The sequence below is a fragment of the Triturus cristatus genome, chromosome 8, assembly GCF_964204655.1.
Source record: "Triturus cristatus chromosome 8, aTriCri1.1, whole genome shotgun sequence".
NCBI lineage: Eukaryota > Metazoa > Chordata > Amphibia > Caudata > Salamandridae > Triturus > Triturus cristatus.
In genome coordinates this window covers 453,491,495-453,504,559 of record NC_140591.1, presented here as the reverse complement: position 1 = coordinate 453,504,559, position 13,065 = coordinate 453,491,495, and the positions used below count along the sequence as shown (strand labels likewise).

Here is a 13,065-nt window from a genome sequence, read left to right as displayed (position 1 = left end):
AAGGGCCACCGTGTAGTGCAGCTCTTGAGTGTATAACCTGTCTGTAGGAGTAACTTAGCTCTACACACGGTTTGAATGGACTTCTCCTGGTAGAGTGTCTGCTGAGGCTTTGCTAGAACAACAGCTGCTACCTCTGGCCTCTCCTCTAGAGCACCTACAAGTTAAATCAAAGGGATTCATGTCTGCTCCATACAGCGCTACATTGACATCAGTGATGCTGAAGGATTCCACACCACAACCATTTGATTATCAGAGGTGAGTGACACTGAGTGGTTTTGGAGTGAGCCCACTGAAATCAATGGAGAGGAAACATACTGTGGAGGGTCAGTTTGGTTTTTAGAGCAGGTGATCACATTGTGGAGGGATTTTGCTTGTTTGAAGGGGGAAATTAATCCCAGGAGGGGAAACCCTGCAAAAGAGTGTGAGTTCAGAGGTTTAGGATTGTGGACAAAGAATTTGTGTGGCAGGGATCGAGAGTTTAGAGAAATAGGTAATGGTGGATTGGCCCTTGGGTACAAGAAGCTGTGATGAGGCAGCCGCTTGGCACTGAACAGATTGCTGTGAGCCAAAGCAGTCTCCTGACCTGAGCCCTGGATGCCCACCAGTAAATGTCCCCTGGATCTCTGGTACCAGCATTGTCCTGGGAATCCCCTTCACCTCAGGTTAACTGGGCGAGAGGAGGAAGAGGAGGAGAATGGGTTGGGCATAGTAAGTTGTTGCAGGAGGTAAGAGGATAAAAGGAAGTGCTGCGAGAAAGGAGGGCAGAAGAAGCTGTGGACAGGAGCTGCAATTGTGAAGAGAAACTGAAGTTTGTGAAGCTGAGGTGAGAAGAGGGCGAGGTAGAGTATTTATTTTGTGAGGGCGTGGCACCCAGAAATCACAACGATTCAGGTCTAGAGTGTGGGTTGAAAAATGGCATCCTTTGGCTAGTCTTGACTTTAGACACAAAAGTACTTTGCATTCTAGGACATGTAAAACACTACTGAGCCTGTGCCCATTTGGTATGGTGTATTAAAAAATTTAAGGCAAGCTGCCTTCTGGTTTAGGATTGCCTTACTGTAAGTGAACCCATTCCACCTTATTTGCATCATGAAAGATAAGCATGTTTATTAACTTGCACTGTTCATGAAACCTTCTGTGCTGCAGCTTCTTCTCCCAGATAAATACATTCAGGACACTCAAAGTAGTTCTACAGACCTCATGTGGACAGTGAGCTGCAAGGGACAAACTGTGAGGGACAAGCTGCAAGGGACAAACTATGAGGGACAAGTGACAAACTGTGAGGGACAAGCTGCAAGGGACAAACTGTGAGGGACAAGCTGCAAGGGACAAACTGTAAGTGACAAGCTGCAAGAGACAAACTGTGAGGGACAAGCTGCAAGGGACAAACTGTGAGGGGCAAGATGCAAGGGACAAGTTGCAAGGGACAAACTGTGAGGAACAAGGGACAAACTGAGGGGCAAGCTGCAAGGGACAAACTGTGAGGGGCAAGCTGCAAGAGACATACTGTAAGTGGCAAGCTGCAAGAGACAAACTGTGAGGGACAAGCTGCAAGGGACAAACTGTGAGGGACAAGCTGCAAGGGAAATACTGTGAGTGACAAGCTGCAAGAGACAAACTGTGAGGGACAAGCTGCAAGGGACAAACTGTGAGTGACAAGCTGCAAGAGACAAACTGTGAGGAACAAGCTGCAAGGGACAAACTGTGAGGGACAAGCTGCAAGGGACATACCGTAAGGGACAAGCTGAGCTGCAAAGGACAAACTGAGTCACAAGCTGCAAGGGACAAACTGTGAGGGACAAGCTGCAAGGGACAAACTGTGAGGGACAAGCTGCAAGAGACAAACTGTGAGGGACAAGCTGCAAGGGACAAACTGCATCACAAGCTGCAAGGGACAAACTGTGAGGGACAAGCTGCAAGAGACAAATTGTGAGGGACAAGCTGCAAGGGACAAACTGTGAAGGACAAGCTGCAAGGGACAAACTGTAAGTGACAAGCTGCAAGAGGCAAACTGTGAGGGACAAGCTGCAAGGGACAAACTGTGAGGGACAAACTGTGAGGGACAAGCTGCAAGGGACAAACTGTGAGGGACAAGCTGCAAGGGACAAACTGTAAGTGACAAGCTGCAAGAGACAAACTGTGAGGGACAAGCTGCAAGGGACAAACTGAGGGACAAGCTGCAAGGGACAAGTTGCAAGGGACAAACTGAGGGACAAGCTGCGAAGGACAAACTGTGAGGGACAAGCTGCAAGGGACATACTGTGAGGGACAAGCTGCAAGGGACAAACTGAGGGACAAGATGCAAGGGACAAAATGTGAGTGACAAGCTGCAGGAGACAAACTGTGAGGGACAAGCTGCAAGGGGCAAACTGTGCGTCACAAGCTGCAAGGGACAAACTGTGAGGGACAAGCTGCAAGGGATATACTGTGAGGGACAAGCTGCAAGGGAAATACTGTGAGTGACAAGCTGCAAGAGACAAACTCTGAGGAACAAGCTGCAAGGGACAAACTGTGACGAACAAGCTGCAAGGGACATACTGTAAGGGACAAGCTGAGCTGCAAGGGACAAACTGTGAGGGACAAAATGTGAATGACAAGCTGCAAGAGACAAACTGTGAGGGACAAGCTGCAAGGGACAAACTGTGCGTCACAAGCTGCAAGGGACAAACTGTGAGGGACAAGCTGCAAGGGACAAACTGCAAGGACAAACTGCAATGGACAAACTGTGCGTCACAAGCTGCAAGGGACAAACTGTGAGGGACAAACTGCAAGGGACATATTATAAGGGACAAGATGCAAGCGACAAACTGTAAGGGTTAAACTGTGAGGGACAAGCTGAAAGGGACAAACTGTAAGGAACAAAGTGCAAGGGACAAACTGTGAGGGACAAGCTGCAAGGGACAAATTGTAGGGGACACGCTGAAAGGGACAAACTGTAAGGGACAAGCTGCAGCCGACAAACTGTGAGGGATATGCTGCAAGGGACATATTGTAAGCGACAAGGGACAAACTGTGTGAGACAAGCTGCAAGGGACAAACTGTGTGGGATAAGCAGCAAGGGACAAACTGTGGGACAAGCTGCAAGGGACAAACTGTGAGCAACAAGTTGCAAGGGACAAACAGTGAGGGACAAGCTGCAAGGGGCATACTGCTAGGGACAAGCTGCAAGGGACATACTGCAAGGGACAAACTGAGGAACAAGCTACTAGGGACATAGTACAAGGGACATACTGTAAGAGACAAGCTTCAAGGGACAAACTGTGAGGGACCAACTGCAAGGGACACACTGTAAGGGTCAAGCTGCAAGAGACAAGCTGCAAGGGACAAACTGTAAGGGCCAAGCTGTAAGGGACACACTATAAGGGACAAGCTGCAAGGGACAAACTGTGAGGAACAAACTGTGAGGTACAATCTGCAAGGCACAAGCTTCAAGGGGCAAACTGCAAGAGACAAGCTGCAAGGGAAATAATATAAGGAACACGCGTCAAGGGACAAACTGTGAGGGACAAGCTGCAAAGGACATAATGTACTGGACAAGCTTCAAGGGACAAACTGTGATGGACAAGCTGTAAGGGACAAACTGTCCTTGAGGCACACAAGTCCGCTCCTGCCTTTTGCCATTATGAGGTCGATTCAGGTTGGCCACTATTTGGCATGGTAAATCCACCTCTCACCAACACTGTAGCTATTGATATTGGGGGCAGGGGAAGGAAGGGAAAAACTGCCCCATTACAAGTTGGATACTGAGGGTACACTTATAAAAGGGAGGGCACTGAAGAATCAGGAACACTGCACCAAGTTCCTTGTGTAATTCTTCATTTCTCCCAGAAGTTCACATCCAGCGCATAGATACACTCACCGGAGATTGGTCACGCTATATCCGATTGATTGACTGATTAAGGAGTTTCACAAAGGACACTGCCTGGTATTAAATAGGGTAAACCCAAGCTGAATTAACAAAGATCTCCAGATTCAGTGTTTTTCTCCCAATTCCAATGGAGCCGATAACTCCCAAATCGTAATCAGCCCCTAGGAGATCAAGCAGTTCCAAACTGTAACAAGCCATCGGTGAACAACCAGAGACCCGCTGGGGATGTGGCATGTCATGGATCCAGGGGCGTAGGTTCCGGGTGGGGTGTTCAGGGTGTTACACCTCCCTAATAAATGTATTCTGTAGCAGTGGTGGCTGGCAGGGAACGGGATGGTGGGGTGGGCGATGGGGGATGAAACCCCCCCCCCCCCAAAAACACTTACCTCTTGGGCCGGGTGCGTCTCTCTTCTGCTTCCCTGCCGACGTCCCAGAACAAAAACAAGAACTGGAAGCACACACAGATTCCCTCCCTAAGCCAATTACAACACTGAATGCAGTGTTGTGATTGGTCTGAGCGCCCTGGTTCGGTGCTCAGATGGGTAATGGCAGACTGGGCATGTTCCTCACCAGGCTGTGTAATGTAGCCTGGTGGGGAACATGCAAAGTGTGCATGACTGTTTGGCCGGCCCAAAATGGCTGGACAAAAAGTCATCTACACTTAGAGTGTGCCCACCACTCTTCCCCCTGTGACCTTAGCCCGCCCGCCCTAACCCAGTCCCGCAGTTACCCCCAAAAAATTATAATAGTGAAGTTATTATCATTCTTTTCTTCTTTTTTCTATGCTTTGAAAGAAGTGGGGAGGCTCCTCCTCCTCCTTAGCGGAGGAGCCGCCCCTGTTCTGTAGTAAATTGTAGTAAATAGTTGGATACATGTGCTTTAAGTTGGATTTGGTGAGGTGTTTGTCGGATTTCCCATGGGATTTTACATATACATGTACAAAAACACCCAGCCACACTCTCTAGTCTCTGTTTTAAAGGTCTTAAAATATGGTTATTTTACAAAATATTGAGTTGTAAGTACCCCCAATATTCGCAGTCCTCTCCCTTCCTGCTGCTCTTTAAGTAGCCCTTGTACTCTGCTCCTCATATAATGTATTTCAACCAGCGTGATTGTTGGGAAATCTGAAGCCCAACCCCCATAACCACCCAATCTTACTGACAAAGCTACTTCCCTGCATGGGTTCTCTTGCAAACACTTTTTAACTTCTCACTCACTAACTTGCCTACTACGGCTTCCTCCCACCGATGCAGGTCAAACTCATCAGGCCTACATACTCCTCGCCCTACCTACTCCTTGTTCTCCTCTTTAACCTGCTCTTTCTTTCCTCCTTTGCCCTCCTCTCATTCCCAGTCTTTCTCGCTCAACCTTAACCTTGCCTGATTCCTTTTCTCTCCGTTCAATTCTCCTCCACCACCTTTAGCTGTTTTTCCCATTAAACTCCCTTCCTCTGTCACTCTTTTTCTGCTCACTTTACTATACTTCCTCTGTAGCAACCCGAAAACAGGATTATTCTTGAGGGGAGTCAAAAGGATATATTACAACATGAAAATATAGTTTATTATTATAAAGTATTTTTTCACAATCTTTTACAAATATCCTGAGTGAGACAAAATATTTCAGCAAAAGAAAACAAACACTTGACTCTCAAGTAAAGAGATCATGACTAGAGACGGATCGTTTTTATTAAGATGACCAATGGCCGACACGTGTTTCTCGGAGGTAAATGGATTTGACTTCCTCAGGGTAATGTTTTACCTTACAACTCAAAAAGTTCATCAATTTCGTCATATATCTAGAACTCACATTTAAAGTTATCCTTAGTGGCGCTCATTGTCCTCATCTAAGCAACTATCAACCGCATAGTACTTAAGTGCACAGTTATATTCATCGAATGAAAAAGGATTTAATCTAATTCTACGGCTTGTGACAAATCTCCGTGAGGAACAGGTTAATACTACCAGGGGCAGCTACTCAGCTAAGGCAGAGAAGCGTCGCCCCACTGCTCTCAGAGCAGGAAAAAGGAAAAAGGAAATGATAACAACATTGTCATTATCGTTTTATTTTACGTAGCTACGGGGCTGGGTTAGGGCGGGGCATGGCTGGTGTCACGGGGGAGGAATGGTTCATGCACTTAAGTGCGCATAATGGTTTCGCCAGGCGTCTTGGGCCGGTCAAACAGTCATGTGCACTAAACATGTTCTCCACCGGGCTGTAATACACAGCCTGGGTAAAAAAACATGCACATGCTCCCAGTCACTCTCTTAGCGCCGAACCACAGTGCTCAGACCAATAACAGTGCTGCATTGCAGAGTTGTGATTGGCTTAGGGGAACCTGTGTGCTTTCTGCTTCCAGGACTCATCAGGAAACAAAGCAACGACGGAGGAGAGACTGCGGCTGTGAGGAGACAAGTGTTTTATAAAAAATATTTTGTCCCCCCTGCATGTCCACCCCAATTCCCTGCTAGCCACCACTGAATGCTACCAAAGAAATCCAAAGCTGCAATTTGAAAACCACAATGCATCCTCTCTGGAACTCAGTGAGGGCAGATTTATCATTCTATTTCATTGCCCTTGCATCTCTCATGGTGTCACAAGGGCAACACAATACTCTGGTCAGATTTAGCAAACAACGCACGAAAGGCCACCTTGCCTGGCCCTGCATTGCTTGGTAAATCTGGAGTAACACAAGGCAGTGCAAGTCCCTGCCTTGCATTACTCTGCCCTGGGAAGGCATTCTGTGGGTGGCGAGTTGGCGTTCCCACCCATCCACCTACTGATTTTGGCACATTCCCTGATTTACCATTACTAGTAGACCTGGGAATGTGTCAAAATGCTCCGCCTTCCCAGAGAAGGCACAATGAGAAGAAATATCCTTATTTCTCCTCGCTCTTTGTACGTGTGCTGCATTCAGAGGAAAAGTTTCAAAGGATTGATATTGTGTAGCAAGGTGTCCCTTTATGCACAAAACAATCCTGCCTGCAATGCATAAACCCTTGCACCATGCTGCAAGGGTGCCTGCGTTGGTGCTAGGCAGCAGATTGTGCACCAGCGCAGGCAGAGAGCAGGAATGTGCTGTATTTGGGTAAATATGGGGCATTCCTGCCCTCTCCCTTTCACGCAGCACAGTGCAGCGCGGTGGGTGCCTGCGTTGGTGCTAGGCAGCAGATTGTGCACCAGCGCAGGCAGAGAGCAGGAATGTGCTGTATTTGGGTAAATATGGGGCATTCCTGCCCTCTCCCTTTCACGCCGCACAGTGCAGCGCGGTGGGTGCCTGCGTTGGTGCTAGGCAGCAGATTGTGCACCAGTGCAGGCAGAGAGCAGGAATGTGCTGTATTTGGGTAAATATGGGGCATCCCTGCCCTCTCCCTTTCACGCAGCACAGTGCAGCGCGGTGGGTGCCTGTGTTGGTGCTAGGCGACAGATTGTGCACCAGCGCAGGCAGAGAGCAGGAATGTGCTGTATTTGGGTAAATATGGGGCATTCCTGCCCTCTCCCTTTCACGCAGCACAGTGCAGCGTGGTGGGTGCCTGCGTTGGTGCTAGGCAGCAGATTGTGCACCAGCGCAGGCAGAGAGCAGGAATGTGCTGTATTTGGGTAAATATGGGGCATTCCTGCCCTCTCCCTTTCACGCAGCACAGTGCAGCGCGGTGGGTGCCTGCGTTGGTGCTAGGCAGCAGATTGTGCACCAGCCCAGGCAGAGAGCAGGAATGTGCTGTATTTGGGTAAATATGGGGCATTCCTGCCCTCTCCCTTTCACGCAACACAGTGCAGCGCGGTGGGTGCCTGCGTTGGTGCTCGGCAGCAGATTGTGCACCAGCGCAGGCAGAGAGCAGGAATGTGCTGTATTTGGGTAAATATGGGGCATTCCTGCCCTCTCCCTTTCACGCAGCACAGTGCAGCGCGGTGGGTGCCTGCGTTGGTGCTAGGCAGCAGATTGTGCACCAGCGCAGGCAGAGAGCAGGAATGTGCTGTATTTGGGTAAATATGGGGCATTCCTGCCCTCTCCCTTTCACGCCGCACAGTGCAGCAAGGTGGGTGGCTGTGCTGCGTTGCGTGAAATATTAATAAATCTGCCCTCTCAGTCCAAACACACAGGTCGAGCAAAGGATTGGTGCCGCAAGAATCAACACAGCAGGCATAACCAACGACAAGTCTGAATCTTCTGTGGGGTTCCTGCGCCTTGAGCCCTGCAATATTTAAGCTGAGAGACTTGTGAAAGCACACCAAAGCCTGGGCTTCCCAGTAAAACCGAGGGGCAGCAGAGAGGCAGCGTTTTCATTATCTTAACTGAGATGCAATAAGTTGTGGTTGTCTTTCCTACACAGTGTGACCACTGGAGGGTGGGGGTTGCATGTACTAAGTGACAGAGCCCACACCCCTGGTGGACTCTCGTTGTGGCCATCCGTAATGGTTTTAGCAAGCTTCCTACTTTGAAGGTGGGTGAAGGCTTGCCCATTATTGATGGAATGACCCTAATCTGCACATGAAATGCTACCACAGGCCCTTTCACCACTTTATCGATTGACCTTGAGTGCTGCCAATAATAAAGGCTCAAAATCACAACCCGAAACTCAAGTTTTAAAAACTTTTTACATATTTGCTACATGGGTCATTGTCTTTTGTGACACTGTCAGGAAGATCTGGCTTGTCATGCACCACAGTGTTGTATTCTGTGAGTTGCAGTTTCTTTCTTAATTGGGATTGTACGTAGTGGCCAAAAACAATCTTTCCAGGTGTTGCTGGCTTAGAAGTCTAAAATGCCTGGATGAGTCAATATATTAAATAAGATGACTCACACACTATGTCATTTAAATTCAAGTGATTAGCCAGAAAATTAAAATACTCCCCACTTGAACGACGAACCATACCTCTAATCTTAAAGCACGTGAAGTGGCCCAACCTGACCCTCCTTAGATAGTTCCCTCCATATTTCTATCCATGCATCCTTTGACACCCCATCCAGGAACTTCTATCTATTCATTCATCTGCCTGCCCTTCCCTTCACCTTTCCATCCACCTATCCAGCCATACTTCCTTCCATCCATGCATCCTGTCACCCTTTCATATACCCATCCAGCATTACAACCTTCCACTCATCAATATATTCATTAATCCATCACTCCTTTCACCCATTCATCCTTACACTATCCCTTCATCCATCATTTCACTCATCTTCCATTCATGCATCCTTTCACTTAGCAATCCTTCCCTCTACAATCCATCCTTCTACTCTTCCATCTCTTCTCCATTTCATCTTTCCATCTTTCCTCCCTTCAATTTTAACTTTTTCTTTTCTTCCTTTTTTCCTTTCACGTTTCCTTTCCTACCACCCTTTCTTCCGCTCCCATTCTTTTCTTACCGCAATCTGCCCATCTTTACCCTCTTACCTTTTTCTTTCATGCTCACTTTCTCAGTCTGTCCCCCGCTCTTTGTTTTTCCCTATTCTCACCTTTCTTCTTTGATAATTTCCTTCACTGTGCAGCAGCTCAAAGGCCTCTGTCATGCTTTTCTCCCACGGTGATATTTATGAGAATTTCGTATCCCCACACATAATAAATCAATATTCTCACCCAAAGCTCAGTACTTTTTTCTCTCTTACATTGACACTCATTCCTGTCCCCTCCCTCATTGTGCTCTTGTCTTTCATTTCATCCATCTTTACTCCCCCTCTTACCCAATCCCTCTGCCTGTATTTGTTTCTCACGTTATCAATCTATTTGCTCACTCTTTTTCACCCTCTCACAGTTCTTTCCTTCACTCTCTGCTAATCACTCGGTACTCTCACGACTCTCCGTCTTTCTCATCCTGCCCTTTCTCATGTTTTCTCTCCTGTTACTTTGTTTTGCCCTTCTCTGTCATCCTGACTCAGTTCTTTCCATCTGTCCCACCTTATCACTCTCTATTCGTCCTCTCTCCCAGCCTATCGGTTCCTTACCTCTCTCATACTCTAGCACTCTGTTACAGTTGCCTCTTCCACGCTATCACTCTGTTCTCTGAAGTCTTGTCCTATCACTCTATATCCATTCTTTTCTGCCACTGTCACTATTTCATCCTCCCTCGTCTCTCTTCATCTTCCTTTTTGGCTCATCACTCTCAAACCTCTCCACTCTCCCCCCTCATTAGTATTACTATATTGCTGTTGTATCTCTCACTCACTTTAGGTTCTCTTGTTATTTTAAATGTTCCCTTATATGGCTTTCTTCCTACCCTATGGGCGCACTTGTTTCTCTCTCCCTGCACCATGGTAAGCTCCCCCTGTCTCTCCCCAGGCCTCTTCCCTCTTCTGTCTCCATTTCTGTTTCTGCCTCCTCCTCTTCCTGAACTCACCTCACCTATGGGCTCATTATGGGAGTGGCAGGAACTCTGAAAAGTGTGTTGATGGAAGAGGTGGGATCTAAGCAGAGGCAGCCATGCAGGAAGTGGCAGATACCTTTATATTCCCGCCTAAAATGCCATTGGCCTGAGACAGGATTGAGAATGTCAAGAAACTATGAATGTAAACCAACTTCGAATCAGCGGACAAGAACTTTATTGCGTTCTTTCTCGTCAACTATATTTGAACTGATGCATGTGATGTCATTGACGACTGGTATTTTTTTGTTGTTTTATATAGCGCAAACCCGACCCGAAAATATCAGAGCGCCTTACAGGGGCCGTATTATAGATGCAGCGTACCGAAGAGAAATGCACCGCATTATGCTGAATGCGATGCTCCCAGGGCAGGAGCGAACTCCCGCTGCCCTGAGGGCAGCACATTCATGTGAAAACTGGAGCGGCTGCAAGCACCTGCTCCGTGTTTTCACAGAGCAATATGTTTGTGGCTGATAGTTAACTAATCATCTTCCTCATCACTTTATTTCGCCAGTAGAAAAACAGCATATAAAGTATTCTACAAACAATACACATAGAATCTTAATATAAAAACTTTAAGAATACAAATATGTGTACAGTTCTTTCAAAATTTCCAATTAAAGTCTTCAAACGCACTTTTTTGAAGAATTTAAAGGAGCCAAATTTATACATGAATCCGGATGTCTCTATGCCAGCTAACATGGCAGTGAACATGCTCCCTATTAATGAATTATCTGGGGTGACCAATAGCATCCTGCAATTCTTTAACTGGTAGGCCCAACAATAGAGTTGTAAATCAGGTAAGCCCATACCCCCATGCTGCAGTTTGCGCCTTAATTTTTTCCAAGATAAACAAATCCCCTTACTTGCCCATATAAAAGACGAAATCTTGCCTTGACTTTTAAGCAAATCCGCTTTTGCGAATGCTAAAGGAATGTTGTTAAACAGATAAGTAAATTTTGGGAGTATAGACATTTTTATAAGATTTACCCTTCCATAGTGGGAGAGAGGTATACTCTGCCATCTTTTCAGCAGAACGTCGACCTCTTTAGAGACCCTATCTAAGTTCGTTTTTGGAATTTTTTCAAGGTCTTGAGTGATTATAACTCCAAGATATCTGAGCTCCCTGACAGGCTTACTTTCATGATCTGGAATATTCCAAATCATAATCTCCGTTTTATCTTTGTTCACTTCATATCCTGAAAATTTCCCAAACACCTGTGCTTGAACCATAAGCTCTGGGAGTGCGACAGTAACATCTGAAGACATTAAAACTAAGTCATCCGGGTAAAGCGCGACTTTCCTCTCAAATCCGTTTATTACAAAAGGAGTTATCTTCTGATTCTGGCGTAGGCTCTGGGCGAGGGGTTCAATGTATAAGTCAAACAGAATAGGTGACAGAGTGCATCCCTGCCTAGTTCCTCGACTTATTTTAACAATTGGGTAGGGGCTTCCATTAACCAGTATCTGGGCATAGGGTGACCTATATATTTTCTTGAGTACTTCCCTGAACTCTTCACCGAAACCAAATACCTTCAAGACCCTGTCTAAGAAGTGCCAATTCACACGGTCGAGGGCTTTGGCAGCGTCAACAGTAATTAGGAAAGAGGCATATTCTGCCAAGTCGGCTGCCCCAATTAGAGTATATACCAGCTCTGACATCTGCCTACCAGGAATGAAGCCCTTCTGGTCTTCATGTATAATAGAACCTATAATTTTAGACAGGCGGTTGTTCAATATCCCTGCGAATACTTTGTTGTCAGCATTTAATAAAGAAATCGGCCGATATGACTGGCATTGAGTCGGATCCTTCCCTGGTTTTAAGATAAGTGATATGAGTGCTCCATTCCAGGAGTCTGGCAGGGGGGAAAGACCACCTAATATATCATTAAATAAATTCAGCCAAACTGGAACAATCTGATCCCTTAATAGGGAGTAGACTTCAATTGGGATCGAGTCTGGGCTGGGGGCCTTTCCCCTCTTAGATTTATCTAGTACTGCCAGACTCTCACTTCCAGTTATTTTTGACTTTAGGAAGTTTTGGCTATCCTCTGATAGCTTCGGGAGTAGTTTCTCAGTAAGCCAGCAATCTATATGTTCTTCCACCGTACAAGAGTCTTCTTGATATAACTCTTAAAAGAACTGCACAAAAGCCTGTTCTATCTTATCTTTATCCTCGGTAATGTGTGCATGTAATTTAATCCTACTGATGTAATTATAGGATCTATCGATTCGACTCTTTATTGCCAAAAATTTACCACAATTCTCCCCCTGCTCGAAATCGGTCATCTTACTCGCTTCCCATTTTTGAAGTGAAATCTCTTCAGACTTAAGCTTGAAATTTAACTGTGCTTCCTCAAGTCTCCTTATTAAATTTTCCTTTTCTATAGCGGTTATACTCCTAGACTTAAGCTCTGACTCTACTTTTTTTATTTGTGATTCTAAACCGACCAGCTCACTCTTCTCTGCCCTAGACCATCTCACCAGTGCCCCCTTTAGAGTTCCCCTCAGCCAAGCTTTATAAGTGTCCCAAACATTATGCAGGGAAGTCGATCCGAGGTTATCTTGTAGGAAGCAAGCAGTTTTAGATTTCAAGAAGTCAGGAGTGGAAGGTTGCAATAGAAATCTCCTATTTAAGGTCCATCTCTTCAACTGAGATTTTTGAGGGAGCTCCAAATTAAAAACTATAGCCCCATGATCGGAAATGTGAATGGGCATGTACTCTATATGACTTACTTTGTCCACCTCAGAACGATCCAAAAATATGTAATCTAACCTGGAAAATTGTGAATTCCTTTTACTAAAAAAGGAGTATTCTCTCACCTCACCCTTTTTTTTCCGCC

At 46.3% G+C, this 13,065-nt stretch overlaps 1 protein-coding gene across 1 annotated transcript in view; it reads left to right on the top strand.

Annotated features, from left to right (window-relative positions):
* The first annotated feature begins 769 nt into the window (after window positions 1-769).
* The window catches only part of LOC146802310 (uncharacterized), a 32,382-nt gene continuing 20,086 nt past the window's right edge, over window positions 770-13,065 (top strand). The window contains exon 1 of the mRNA XM_085620421.1: window positions 770-823. The gene's annotated coding sequence lies outside the window, so the exon portion shown is untranslated. The remainder of the gene's footprint in view (window positions 824-13,065) is intronic.